At 35.4% G+C, this 16,087-nt stretch overlaps 1 pseudogene; it reads right to left on the bottom strand.

Annotated features, from left to right (window-relative positions):
* Positions 1–9,551: 9,551 nt before the first annotated feature.
* LOC118994661 (60S ribosomal protein L32-like) lies at positions 9,552–9,993 on the bottom strand (annotated as a pseudogene).
* Positions 9,994–16,087: the final 6,094 nt, after the last annotated feature.

Below are 16,087 nucleotides of genomic sequence, written 5' to 3'. Positions count from 1 at the left end.
AATGCACCTGGTAGGTTTTATTAATGTATTAATGAGGACAATGGTTTTATATTTGCTCTCTTCCTTATATTAACACTGAAATACTTTATTCAATAGGAAAGGTTCCCTGCAAATAGAATATCAGATTCTTTGGCAACTACAAAGAGGGATAATTTTGAGTGTGGAAAGCTACCTGGTGACCCACAATCAGACCACATGGAGATTTGCCAGCAAGAAGAGCCTGGCAGCTCACAGTATCTACTCATAAATTATTTGACTTTGAACTCTGGATATGACGATGATTTTATTGGAAGCTATAAATCAGACAAATACCTGAAAATGTGGAGAAAATGGGACTCACCGTCAACACTCCAAAATCATTTAATCAAACAAGGAAACACAATTCAGAATGATCATTATGTTTGTATTACTTTTCTTAATTTGTTGAGATCCCAACATGTGCATGTAAATGATTGCCAAAGTGTCCTTTACTTTTGCTATGATATAATAAAGTTTGTATCTGTCCTCTGCTCTGTGGCACCTGTTGATTGAGTATGCATTCACTTTTCTTCAGTCTGTCTGAGGTCTAATTCTTACCTCCTTTCGTTCTACTCAGTAGATAAAAGGAAAATATGCAAACCAAGTCCTCATCTACTCATATACTTTTGTGCATCATCTCATCCACTTTTGCATTTGTGATTTTTCTCCTTCGTTTCCTGTAAAATTCCCCTTCTTTAAAAAAAGTTACACTGTACGAAGTTCAATCTACAGGTGCAAGTACAACAGAAAGTCAGTTAGAAAAAAATGAGAAACAGCACTGTTGTCTCCTGACTCTACTCAGCCCAGCAGGCCAGGCAAGGTGTAAGTGCATGTGAAGACCACTGTTTAATCTTGGAGAGTTTCTAACTGTGATACAGTCTATGAAATCGTGCCTTGGTACCAATAAAAATGCAAACAATATTAATGTATTCATGACACTCTTATAACAGGGAATTTTGAGAAATGTTTGCTAAATATTGTAAGAAAATTGGGGGTTTTAATAGTATTTATTTTATTTGACTAAAATGTAATATTTATTCCAGAAATTGAAAGCATAGTACTTACCAAGAACAAAACTGCAAAATATCCATAATCCTATAATAAGATGCACATTTTATGGGCATGTGTATATGCATGTGCATTTGTGTATTTAGATTTATACACACTCTATGGAAATGACTCAGGGTGTTCGTTTTTTAGATTATCATCTGGTCTACTCTGAGAAATTGAATGGCAAATATCTTTGTGCTGTATCTTGGCAGCCAAACTGCATATTACAAACACCAGGAAATTAAGAGAAGTCTTTTGGGTGGGAAAATTCTTCATGATACTTTATTTCTAATTTTCATTGGTCTGTATTAACCAACCAAAATACATCTATTATCTGTTTTGTTTTGTTTTTTTCTTGGCTAGAGAACTGCCCATGAGGGCAAGGGCAGCGATATTTGGGGTCACCAACTTTTCCCAGGACTGGCAGGTACACATCAGATTTTTGGTGAATACTCGTGGGGAAATGTGCACAAGTGATTGCAGTTTACAGTCAGCTCCTCAGTGTACTAGTAGCTGGTACAGGTTTTGTGGATCTTGAAACTTATACTATCAGGGATCCTCTTTAAGAAAAATAAATAAAATGTACATGAATATGAAGACACAAATATAGAATTACAAAGGCCCTAGGAACAGACTTTTGTAAAGAAGCCCTGAGGCTTAAGCTTTATTGCTCTTTGGTGAATTCATCCCTGCCTGTATGGTACTTGGCATTCTGGTTTTAAGTATTTTTGTCTTGACACAACCTCTCCTTTTCTCTTTATTTCTGCATTTTATAGTTATATAGATGCAATATTCTATTGAACCTTCTTATTCATGATTATATTTCATCAGCCATTTGATTTGGTTCTTTCCCATGGTCTCTTCTTTTGAATTTCTGTACCTTTTTATATGTGTCATGATTACTTTCTCTTTCCTGATACTTACAAAGGCAATTCTATACTCATACATTACCAGAAATTGAGGTTAAATATCTCAGAAATTCTGTTATTTACTGTCCTGAATCTTTAACACCAATCTGCAGTTTGAAATGTTCAAGTTACTTTGCCAGCATCCTAAGCTCATTTCTTTTCTGCATCACTGTGGCATCTTGGCACTCTCTTGAATGCAATGTGCTTACTCTACGATTCTTATCCGACATCACTATCCTGTCGAGAGTTCATCAGAGTTAATGGCAATATTTTTCCCGTCTTCTAGAGAACCACCATCTAATAGAAATATAATCTGAGCACCAAGAGTCACATGTGCAACTTTAAATGGTCTATTAGTTACTTTTTAAAAAGTAAAAATAAACCAGTGAAATAATTTTAATGATGTATTTTTTCTAAACCAGTATATCCAACTTGTTACTGTTTCAAAATGTAATTGGTATAAAAATTATTGAGATCTTTTCAATTCTTTTTATATACAATCATCACTCAGTATCAGTGAGGATTGTTTCCAGGATCGCTGTGGACACTAAAATCTTTGGATACTAAGTCCTTTATGTAATATGGTGTAATATAACCTACCTACATCCTCCTATGCACTGCAGATCATCTCTATATTACCTATGACACTTAATGCAATGTATATATTATGCAAACACTTGTCACACTGCCCTGGCTGGTGTGCTGGCCTGCAAACCAAAGGATCACTGGTTCAGTTCCCAGTCAGGGCACGTGCCTGGGTTGCAGGCCAGGTCCCCAGTAGGGGGAGTGTGAGAGACAATCACACATTGAGGTTTCTCTCCCTCTCTTTCTCCCCCCCTTCCCCCCTCTCTAAAAATAAATAAATAAATAAACAAACAAACAAACAAATAAATAAAATCTTAAAAAATAAAGTAAAACACTTGTCTTGCTGTATTATTTAGGAAAAAATGACAAGAAAAAAGGAACCTGTACAAGTTCAGTACAGATGCAACCATTATAAGCCTAACTACACAGTGCAAGTCCGTCACAGCATAATATTTTTATTTGAAATTTCTATCTGTCGATGCGTACTCTATTTATTTTTACTAGTCCCTTTCAAGTGATCAATAGCCACAAGTGATGCATGGCCACTGGACTGGACAGCACAGGTCTTAGGCAATCTGTTCCAAATATAAAGGGACTACATCGAGCTCACCCCTTGGAAAGTCATGTGTTTCCTGACACATTTCCAGGTGCTTCAGGGTAACGAATGGGAACCCCAGTCTTCCCCGTGTGCCACCCCTATTTTCCCCTGGTTAAGCGTGTTAGTGAGTTTCTTCTACCACATTTTTGTTTCCTTCCCAAAATAGTAACCATTCTCTTGATAAGTTAAAAGTTTCCTTAGTCCTTTCTTCATGTGTTGCTAGTGGTACTATATTAACACTATTTTTTCCAGTACATGACATATAACAGCCATTCTTTCTTAGTATGAAAACAGATTCTGATCATTTAGTATTTCTATGTAGTTTATTATTTTCCCTTTTCATTTTTAGTTCTAATAAGATATGGATTTTAAAAAGTTTAAGAATTGGCCCTGGCTGGTGTAGCTCAGTGGATTGAGCGTAGGCCTGCGAACCAAAGGAACATGGTTCAATTCCCAGTCAGGGCACACGCCTGGGTTGCAGCCAATTCCCAGCGGGAGACCCACAAGAGGCAACTACACATTGATATTTCTCTCCCTGTCTCCTTCCCTTCCCCTCTAAAGATAAGTAAATAGATTTTTTTTAAAGTTTAAGAATTATACTCAGTCACTATCGTATCCAGTAAACTATTTAATTTTAAATAGTTTAAATTTTAAAAAATCATAAAGATAATCTGAATCTACTGTAGAACAAAGTTTTTTTTTTCTTGAAAATTAATTATTTATTGTGGAACCAAGTACCACTAGAGAAAAAATAATCAATATGTTCCAGGCTAGCAGCCTGTGCAATAAGAAAAGCAACAAGTAAACAAGATGGCAAACCAAATTATAAGAAGAAATACAAATACAAGATTATGCAAAAGTATGTTTACAATTGTTGACAATTGGAAATAATACAAGGAATTAGTACTATAATTAACAAATAAGCCTATCATAAATCTATTGTAAACTTACTTTTGCCTACCTCTGCATACTTTTTTTTGATGATGTAGAAATTTCCACATTCCGCCATCAGCTTAAAATTAACTTTATTTTACAGTTTAATTACTCTTTTACATAATAATTTTGATATAGCATAATACTCTTCTTCAAAACTTGTTGTGTGTGTGTGTGTCACAATATTGAAAAAGATACATTTACTAATCAACTTTGGAAGAAGATTTAATTCAGTGTTTGGAAAATATACTTGAAATTGTTGAATGTCATCTGTCCATAAATACAACCAAAATTTTCCTAAGCAAATGTCTAAAAATGTATTGAATAGCTATAGGTCTGTATTGCATTTATACAAAGTAAAAATTATTAATTGGTTTATGTTTGTTTAATATTTTTACAGTGCGTATTATTGTCTGGAAGAGTTTAAAAATCATCATATGTAATTTGCAAAATAGTGGTTTGATTTAGGTGTTGTTATATTACCTTGCTCAAAAACATAGAACTCATTGGGTGTTTCAAATTATTGGGTATATAATTTCTTTATATATACATATATAAAGAAAGATAATGTTTTCTTTTCCCAGGAAAGGGAAAAGAAAACGTTATCTTTCCCTGGGAATTGCCACACTACAGTTCATGTCCACGAGTCCTTTTTCCTTTTTGCTCCATCCCTCTACCTCCAACTCTTCCCTGACCCGCCTTAGCTGTCATCTGCTCTCCATCAATGAATCTGTCTTTATTTTGCTCGTTAGTTCAGTTTGTTCATTAGATTCCACATATGAGTGAAATCATATGGTATTTGTCTTTCTCTGACTGGCTTACTTTACTTAATATAATGTGCTCCGGGTCCATTTACACTGCTGTAAAGGGTAAAACTTGCTTCTTTTTTATGGCGGAGTAGTACTCCACCGTGTAAATGTCCCAAAGTTGTTTTATCCACTCTTCTACTGATGGACACTTCAGGTGCTTTCATACCTTGGTGATTATGAATAATGCTACGATGAACACAGGGGTGTTTTATTATCTTTTATTGCTCTTATACAAAAACTGGATCAAATCATAATGCAGAAAAAGATACAAATAGAGCGTGGTTAAAATGAAGAAAAACACATCTAGCTAGCAATAGGGGGGTACATTGACAATATTATTAACAACAAATCAATGCATTTATATTACTTCTTACAGTCGCATAGGCTTTTAAAGCATTTTCACACACCCACATACAAACCTCTCAGAGAAAGAAGAGTGTCTTGACTTAAAAGGACAGGCATTTTTAAGGCAGATTGGGTTGTATGTTAATGAGGTTGGAATTCTGTCCCAATATTTTCTTTCTTTGTGTTCATCCTATGCTTAATATATATTTTATTCACTTAGGGTCAGATTTATGAATGTTCTTGGTTTTTACCCATAAGGAAGATTTATATAGTAGCATGTCTTAGGAACTGCCTAGTGGTATTACTTAGAATGTAGATATTTGGGTTGGGAACAGACTTGGGAATAATAAAAGAATTAGAAGTTAAGGAGGTTGTGAAGGAGAATAAAGGGCAGCAAATAAAAAAAATAATGATTGGACCTGATAGTAATGTAATTGAAAATGACCTGAACTCTTAAATTTGCTAAAGTGAAACTTTTCAATTTTGGTCTCAAGATATCACTTATTGTTTCAAGGGGCATACTTCTCCTTCCAATTATAGTATGCATTCATGCTCCTACCTTTTACCACTTTAATTTTACAAGTCAAAGGGCTAACAATGACCTTAACTGCTTTAGTACAAATTGTTTTGATGCCCTTGGTTTTACTCTGGGGTAATAGCTAAACTGATGAAGAGTCCTTCATTTGTTTCATTCCCTGCTGTTGACACAAGGATTACCTGCCTTGGCTGCTATAATGGCCTCTTCCCTCCTTACAAAGAATAAGGTTATCCACGATGGCCATTTTTCAGGCAGACAGTACCGCAGACAACCTGCCATTAAACTTTTCAGTTAGTATCCCACATAGAAGTTCTATTTTTCTGCTACAAAACAAAGCAGTATTTTGAAGTCACTGATTGCCTCTTTGTACTTCAAAATGTTACCTGAACATTTCATCAGTCTGGGGTTTAATAAGAGCTCCAGTCTTTAACAGAAAGGTATAGAAACACTTAACGACATGTGGGCATTAATCTAGGCTAAACTCTGAAGAAATTGTTTTGGAATTAAAAATTACAGCCACATGCAAGCTTTTCTCTTGTGCTGTGAACAATAAATGCCAAAAGGAGTTTACCTCATGTAAATTTCATGCTTTTTAGATCCGATGTGACTAAGAACAGTAGGTGGTTGGCTCTTGCGACGAGATTTAGAAGGTACTAATTGTAAGACTAACACACCACAATCACGCCTAATTCGTGTACCTCTCTTCATGCAGGATGAGTGACTGGAGATGCAAATGGAGATGGCAACAATAACATTTTTACCTTTTGTCCATATCCCTTCTTGTAGAGCAAGGTTGCAGACAGGGAGTAAGACTTTTCAAGAGTGCATAAACTTTAAAAAAGTTGTTACAGTCTTAGAAATAAAATTTAGACTTTTCATATACCTTGAATTAGGTTTTTTTAATTTAATATATATTTTTAAAGTTCCTGGATGAATAGTCAGTAGGGATGATTAGAAAGGTTATCTCCATCACAATTTAAATATAATTTTATCTATGTCCTTTTTTAAAGGTCATAATACTAAATAGATTAGTATTTTATGTTATAATTAATCATACATTTTCTAGAAATTAAATATTTCTTAATAGAACATAAAATGAAAATGTTATGTTTTTGTTAGAATTTTAGTAATTATATAATGGCATCAGGTAGAAGAAATAAAAGAATAAAAAATGAATGTTCTGAATTGTAGTTCCATCAGTACATATTTCTTTACGTTTCAAAACCAGAAAAACAAAACAAAAATTAATTAGTTGTGCGTTACAATTTCAAACACAGACAAATAGACTAAAGCCTAATAGATTGTAAGAAATAAAGATTTTTTTGTTTAAAAGGAATAAGGCACAGATTCCTGTGTTGTGGTAACATTCAAGTGCACACAAAGAACACTGAATGTGTACATCAACAGATCCAAGTGACTGAGCTGACGCCAAACTAGCTTTAAAAAGTGATAGAAAGAAAGCTGGAGAGCCAAAGCAAACACACAATGAGAAATTCACAAAATTCACATTTAAATAAAATGTCAAAAAATGACCTTTAGTATTTTCCAGGCAAGAAATTACAAAAATAATATTTAATCTGTCATATAGATATTGTGCAAACAGAACACGTGAGCATATACACTCACTCACACATATTTATAGTATACTTTTCTGTGCCATTTATTATATTTTGCAAAGAGAATTTAACTCTTTTGGAATTTTTTCAAGATAAGCAATTATATAATGTAATGTCTAATAAAACAATTGTACTTTTATAATAGAAATAATTTTAAAACAACAACAGTTTTAATGTTTCGTGTTCTTAAAGGCTGTCAAAGAATTATTTTGCTTAGGATTCATCACACACACAATGTTAGCCATGTAAGAAAACTATTTCTTAGAAATTACATAAGACTTACCAGTTGGAAGAAATATAACAAAGACTTACTCTTTTACTCAGTACACATTGAACCATGGCCCACTGTATGTTAGGTACTTTGCTGGGGGCTGAATGCCTGAAAGAATTAAGACATAATTGTAATAGTTAAAATGTACTAGGTATCAAATATGCATTTGCCATGATGCAAAGAACTTTATATATTTATTTCATTATATCAGTATATTTTCACAATTCTGCATGAAGTAGGTATGATCACAGCACAGATAAGAAATTTCAGACTTGGAGAAATTAAATAACTTTCCCAGGATGGACATCGAGAAAGTGAGTGATAGAGAATGCAGAGTACAGAAACATGGCTTATAGATTCAAGGAAGAAAAGGTTGGGAAATAAGAGTGTCTTGGCAAATCTACTGGGAATACAACAATCAATTTAAAAGTATAAATCCAGAATATTATTAAATTCTACAAAAATTAAACTCCTTTGACAATACCATGTATAAATTCACCATAAGGAAAATGTCAGTTTGAATCTTTGAAGATTTTTTTTTTCAGCCCACAAGAGGGACTAGTACCCTCCAATAATGTGCTGCCTCAGCAGGCTTGTCCTCTGGTGGGTCTTCGGAGAGTCCACCCAGCTCCTAGGGAATAATGAGCGCCAGGTCCCTGCAGTTTCTCAGTAGGTGTGGGTGAGAGTTCAAGGCTCTTTCCATCTGGTTCAAAGACAGAGGAGGGTTATGTAAAAGGAGGGCAGACATGCAGATTTGCCTTTTGTTGAACCCGTCAGCCAGCTTGCCATAGAATTATTTAATTGCTGTTCTCTTGAGCTCACATATCATTGCTACACTGACCCACTCCATTCCTTAGGCATCCTGGAATTTGAGAAGTAATGTAAGAAATCACTGACATTCTGCCTTCTCCACCTTGCTATGACATCCTTCTGTTTTCATCTGGCCTCACAATTTCAGCAGTAGATCATTCATTCCCTCCACATATACAGGTTAAAATAGACATATTTTGAAGGATGGGGAATAAATTCCTATTGGTAACCTTTTATTCACTAGCACAAATGATCAAATTATTAATTGAAAAAAGTAAAAATAAATAAAATTCAAAAAAGTTACTTAATTTTTAATATCACTTCCCGGCACTCAAAATAAAACGATAGGAGAAGTTGATTTCAAAGTATTTTAGAATTGACATAGCAAGAATCCATGCAGCTAGTGAGGACACTGAAAGAACCCAGGACTCACAATTTTATTACTAAACATGAATTAAGGCATATCTCTTCATTATTTGTCAGAAAACACAATGCATGTTAATGGGTATAACCTGGACAGGTTTCTGTTTGCAATATACAGGGGGGAAAAGCATAAAAAACTTTTGTTTATTTCAGGTGTCTGATTCTTAAAAATAAAACAGGAAAAAGTGGAATCTTTTGTAGAATAATCCAGGATGTGTTTGCTGCTTCTCTACACCAAGGGAGAGGGTGTTTTCAATGCATCCATTGGCAAGACATAAATTTTACCTTTGGGAGGTGCCTTTCTCTCAAAAAGATAGAATACCACATTAACATTATGCACAGTAATATTTTTATTTTTTCATTTTACTGACCAAAATTCTCGGATGATTATTAGTGAACAACCTCAAACTTTAAACGTACAGAATTGTGCCCAGAATTTGCACTCAAGTGACAGATGTTATAAAATGCATACTTTTTTTGTACAGGTTATGTCATTGTCCTTTTTGTACAAATTTAGCCTATAGTGAGGGAAAAAAACAAAACAAAACACTATCTCTTTCTTCTCCACTCCACTCCCAAAGGCAGAAAAGCCAGATGGCAGAATGTTATGGTTTTATTAACACCAATACAATGTGTACACAATCTGGCTATTGTTTTTCTTCACTGTGCAGCCTGTCGTTGGGATCGGTAATGCTGATGGCCACCTGGGTTGCTCTTTCCACAATGGCTTTGCAGTTCTTTGAGGAGACGTTTTGAGCAACCTCAGCACAGTAAGATTCGCTGCATTTCAGCAGCAAGCACTTCAAACTCCTTGACGTTGAGCACCAGGAACTTCCAACGGCCACTGGGCAGTGTGTCCTTTGTTTTCTTGATGCCCCCATAACTCGTGTTGGGCATTGAGAGCTGGCTCTTGAATCTTCTGCACAACCTCTTCTCAATGCCTCTGGCTTTCCTCCAGTTCTGCTTAATGTGGACCTATTGGCCTGACTGCCAGATGAACTTCTTGGTTTTCTTCTTCATGAACTTGGGTTTCATGAGGGGTCTGAGGGCAACCATGGTGCCAAGCAGGAGGTGGCTGCCATTTCTGTAGGCAGCACTGAGCACGAGAGAGCGACCTCTTTCCTTCCTGATGGTTAACATTTGTGTTCACTGCTTTTGGAAACACAGCAGCATTTAGTTATACTTCCTTTAATTATACATTTTGTCCAATTTCTAATATTTGCATTCTGAAAACATGCCCATTTAATTTGACATTAAAATCCTCACTCTGTTTTTTCTCTCTGTCACATTTTGATTCTATTTCTTCCCTCTTTACTTTTTTCCCCTTGTCCCTTTCTGCTTCCATCTCCTTTATTCTGGCATATCGACCTTTTCTTTTATCCATGAATGACTCATATTTAGGAGTGCTAAGTAAACTTTTTAAACAGACTTATGAGGTGATATCATATTGTGTGTGCCAGAGTAAATATCATTGTTTTTATTTTTTCCCCAAACCAAAGGTATAGCTTGGTTGTTTTTGTTTTTATTTTATAAAAATAGTATATTATTTATGTTTTATATTTTCATTGCCTCTCAGGCAGGCAATGAAAGTATTTAAAGTAATTAAAGTTTTAATTACTTTATAATAAATAAAATATTACATGTAGAAGCTCTGGTTGGTGTGGCTCAGTAGATTGAGGGCGAGCCTGTGAACCAAAGGGTCCCCAGTTTGATTCCCAGTCAGTGCACATGCCTGGGTTGCAGGCCAGGTCCCCAGTAGGGGACATGTGAGAGGCAACCACACAGCGATGTTTCTCTCCTTCTCTCCCTTCCTCTCTCTCTAAAAATAAATAAATAAAATCTTTAAAAAATACAATATTACATGTAGAGTACCCACTATTCACATAGAAGTGTTATATTTCTAGTTTTTCTTTTAAAAATTAGGGCCACATAATTTACATACAGTACAATTCACCTATTTTTGTGTATAAATCTGTAAGCATTGACAAACATATAAAGTTTGTGACTATTACCATAATACAAATATAAAACAGTTCTATCAACTCCAAAATTCTGTGTGTCACTGCATCCTTCAATCACTCACCCTACCCCAGCCTTCAAAATTGCTGATACCGCCCTGGCTGGTGTAGCTCAGTGGATTGAGCACCGGCCTGCAAACCACACGATCGCGGTTCGATTCCCAGTCGGGGCACATGCCTGGGTTGCAGCACCAGTTTCTGGTGCTGCAATAGAATACTACTTAGTCATAAAAAATAATGAAGTCTTATTTTTATGACCTCATGGATGGACATAGAGGGTATTACGCTAAGTGAAAATATTTTAATTTTGATGATATTAATTAATTTATTTTTTCATAGATTGTCCTCTTGGAATTGTACCCAGGAACTCATCATCAATCTGAGGTCATAGGGATTTTTAAATATATCTTCTAACAGAAGTTTTAAATTTATCTTTTACACCAAGGTCTTTGATCTATTTTGAGTTAATTTTTGTGTAAGGCATGAAGGTTGAGGTTTGTTTGTTTCTTTTTTTAATTGCCTTTGGACATTCAATACTTCTTTCAACACATGAACATACAGGCCCTCCAGCAGTATTTGTTGAAAAGACTATCATCTTTTCTCACTAGATTAATTTTATTTATTTTATTATATTATGTGTTTATTTATTTTTAGAGACAGGGAAGGGAGGGAGAATAATAGGGAGAGGAACATCAATGTGAGAGGGAAACTTTGATTGCCTGCCTCTGAAACATAGCTTTACCGGGGACCGAACCTGCAACTCAGGCCTACGCCCAGAAATGGAGTAGAACCAGCAACTTTGTGCTTTGCGTGATGACACCCAACCAACTGAGCCACAACTGTCAAGGCTCATGGGATTACATTTAAAACGTTGTCAAAAATAAGTTGACTGTATTTGTGCGAGGAATTTTATGACTTCTCCGTTCTGTTCCATTGATCTATTCACTTTTCCTTTTGCTAAAACCACACTGCTTATGGTATGCCTTTAAATTTTGTAGTGCGAGTCTTCCACTTTGTTCTATAGAATTGTCTGCAATCCTAATTTTTTGAAGGGATAAAAGAATATCAGAGTGCTGGGAATTCAGTTCTCTGAAGAGAGTTCAAGAAAATTATCAATTTTCAGATTGTCTGGCATATTTGTTGTCATGTGGATATAAATAAACCTCTTTTACCATCCTGAGTGGAGTCCACTAGTTCTCCATTTAGTTTAATTTCAATATAAATAGACAGTTTCATTTGATAGTCGTTAAAGACCATTGGAACGTTTCTTCTGAAATGTTGGTACAAGTGAAATAAATATGGTTACTTCCTTTTTCACGGTGAAGCAAGGTTTGTACCTGAGCAATAGCACGGGCTGTCAACAAAATGCATTCCCAACGTGTGTGTCATTATTAGTAAGATTCGATGTCTTCTGATCAATTAGCATTCTGTTTTCACTTACATTTCCTTATTTCAATACACTCAGCAGTGTTTGAGGTAGATGTTCTCATTTCTTCTTTAGGAAGCATTTCAAGATTACAGTAGGGGCCCCTTTCCCCTGGGGATATGTTCCAAAACCATCCATCCCTCCAGTGGATGCCTGAAACATCGAATATTACTGAAGCCTGTATTTACTGTGTTTTTATATATGCTCACCTATGGTGAAGTTTAATTTATGAATTAAACACAATAAAAGATGAACAGTGATGGCTAATAATAAAATAGAATAATTATGACAATATATTAAAATAAAACATACGGGAACGTGGTCTATCTGTCAAAATATTTTATTGTACTATATTCACACTTCTTTGTGATGAGGTATGACAATGCAATGCCTACTTGATGAGATGACATAAGGTGAGTAATGTAGGCATTGTGACATAGCCTTAAGCTACTATAAGGGTCACTGGAACACAAATGCATAACTGCAATTCTGTGCCAATCAATCTGGAAAACAAGGCAGCCTAGATGACTACAAAGGTGGGTCATTTATACAGTGTGAATATACTGGACAAAGGGATCATTCACTTCACATCCCAGGTGTGATGAAATGTAATGGTGTGAGATTTCCTCACACTGATTAGAATGGTTCACAGTTTAAATCTTAAGGAGAAACCACTATATAGAAATTGGCAAAAGACTGTATTATAGTATAATCAAGGTGTTAACCAAATGTCCTTACTCCATTATTCATGTTATCATCGATCTAAAGTTAGTTACTAATAAGAAGGATGATTACAAGTTGAATCATGTGATCATCATAATGCAGTATTCAAATGATGATCTGGAAAAAAAATAACGAGTTCAGAGATTACACAAAGCCCTTGTTTTTTATGGTTCTGGTAAGTGGAATCGCTACCTAACAGACTAAACCTGGGTATTAAACAACCAGAAATTAGAAGAACAGTACAAAATTAAAGATATTTTCTCAATTTCTTTGGGAAAGTTCCAATATTAGTCCTTCCAGACAGGAGCTAAGTAACTTAAATTTATTATATATAATTTAAATATTCATTTTCCAGCATGTACCTTTCAACATTCAGTGTCTACCCTTAGTGACTGCTTCCCTATGTCTAGAAAAATGAGTCAACTTATTTATTCTCATAGATCTAAATTTGAAAAAATTAGAAACAAACAATAAGCTTTATTTTCTTCATTTATGTTGTATACATTTCTGAAAATATGTTTTTCAATATGTTTTATTGATTATGCCATTACAGTTGTCCCATTTCCCCCCTTCATTCCCCTCTACCCTGTACACCCCCTCCCCCTCATCCCCCCTTTAGGACATGAAAATATGTTAATATATATTATTTAATTTTGAGTAGAAAACTTTCCTTTAAAATTAATTTTAGCAGTAGATTATACCAAAATTTCTCTTCCATGTAAATATTTTTTAAGATTTTATTTATTTATCTTTAAATAAATAAAGATAAATAGAGGGGAAGGGAAGGAGAAAGAGAATATCAATGTATGGTTGCCTCTGGTGAGTCCCCTGCCTGTAACCCAGGCATGTGCCCTGACTGGGAATCGAACCGTGATCCTTTGGTTTGCAGGCCCACGCTCAATCCACTGAGCTACACCAGCCAGAACCTACATAAATATTTTTAGCATAATGTTTGTTTTTACACTTGATACATATAGAGAGATAAATATATAAAGAATTAGATAATTAATAATACATACATAGTTTGTTTACAGTTTTAAATTCCTGCTTCTGAGACTTCAGAATAACCACTAATAATGTAAAACATATCTAACATTACTATATTATACCTATGTGTTGTTGGTAAATTTGGACTTATCAGTAACACTTCTAAGAAGAAAATAAAAAAATACTTGTCCTGTATTATTTCTATCAAGTAATAGTGCACACTCCTCATATATTTCTTGAAGTAGTCATAACACTATTTAGTTGCACTGATTATTAAACATACTTATTTAATATTTGGACAGAAGATAAAAGATAATGTTCTATACAAACTAAAAAGAAGAAGAAGTAAACCTGGCCACAGCAGTAATTGTCCTACTTCGATCACAACATGGTACATTTGATAGAAACTTCCTTCTTCTGGATGCCAGAAAAGGATTTTAAGAACTTGGATTGAGGTTTAAGTGGTAGTAAAGGTGAATTCAATAGAAGGTGAAACTTGGCAGAGACTAGCTATAGAGAAAGAATAAACAGAGGAGTGAGAAAGCACCATAGCCGTGTAGGCACAACTTATTTTGCTAAGAGCTGAAATTTATTGTTGATAGAAAATAAAACAAAAACATTTGTGGTATTTCATGCCAGAGAAGTAATATTACTCTTTATGCAGGCTATTGAAATAATACGTTTGAAAAACTTTGAGTATTTTAGAGAACAAATGTACTTTAAGCTGGGCAGGTAATAAGAAAGGGCATGGGGAGTGTGCCCCTTCCAGGTATGGGAAATGGGCAACCGATGACTCTGACTACCAATCTAACGTGTTCAGAACCATTTGTCTTTTGCTTCCTTCCACAGTGCAGACCCACAAGTCAGCATTGCACCTCCCAATATCTGCTTGTGAAGAAAAGCAGTATCACCACAACTGTAAGAACTTCTTTATGTTCTACATTACATCTATATTATGTTGGGTTCAGTTGTTCATAATCCTGCAAGGGAATGTCAAGATCAAATTCACCCTGTCCATCATATTTGCTTTTCTAGATAAATGAACAAAGCATGGGAGACTATCCCTTCCATGAACTGTTAAGCATTTCCGGCTCTATTGTTATCTGTACAATGCCTTCCATGATACTAATCTAAACCACATTTTGTCCCTTCTCTCCCCAAATCTACTACTCTGCTCTCCGTAACTCTTACCCTCTGATTAACCACACCACTGGTATCCTTGACATCAGTCCTTCCATCTCTTTGTCATAAATAAAATTATACATATCTCAAAGATTGTTTGTCATGTAGCTCTATTAAAATAGGGGCAATTCATGAACATGATTCGGAGCTGAGACTGATGACTTTGAAATCATTGTTCCATCAACTTACTGATAAAATTATTTTATCACCACTTCAACTTCTCTCTTCGTCTTCCGAGGTTTCGGCCTCAACATGGACCATCACCCACACACTCTGACTGCTCAGTTCCTCGCCTCCAGTGACCATCCCCGTCACACCTCTCCCACCTGCTCCAGTAGAGCTCCCCTGGTTTCCTGAGCTCAGATTTACCACTCCGACCACAGCACCCCCCTTTCCCACTTGTCTGCACAGCCCCTCCGATCACAACGGCTCCAAAGCGTGACCAAAACATGGGCTCATCCTGTCGTAAAACCTGCATTCCACCCCTAACATTCAGTGTCAGGTCTGATTATCCTCAGATCAGGGTTGCTTCTTGGAGTGTCTTTTTTCCATGGAACCATGAGCCCAAACCCCAAATATGGATAAACTTATTTTTTTTCTCATACCACCAAAAATGAGTGATATTTAAAAGGAAAAAAAAGTATATCTTGGGACAGATTGCTAACATTACATATTCATTCTTCACCTTATGTAACAGTGCATTAAACCTTCTCCTGTTTTTCACACATCCAACCCTTTTCCATTCCTTGCCGAGAAAGAGATCCTGTATTTAGAAATAATAGAAGCTGCCAGATGGGAACCCCTCCGGTTCCTACCAAGAGACCTGCCTCCGTACCTCACTCCTTCA

This window comes from Sturnira hondurensis, unplaced genomic scaffold (assembly GCF_014824575.4).
Source record: "Sturnira hondurensis isolate 20B ecotype Veracruz unplaced genomic scaffold, ASM1482457v3 Scaffold0009665, whole genome shotgun sequence".
NCBI classification, from domain to species: domain Eukaryota; kingdom Metazoa; phylum Chordata; class Mammalia; order Chiroptera; family Phyllostomidae; genus Sturnira; species Sturnira hondurensis.
This window is presented reverse-complemented; position numbering and strand designations above follow the sequence as displayed.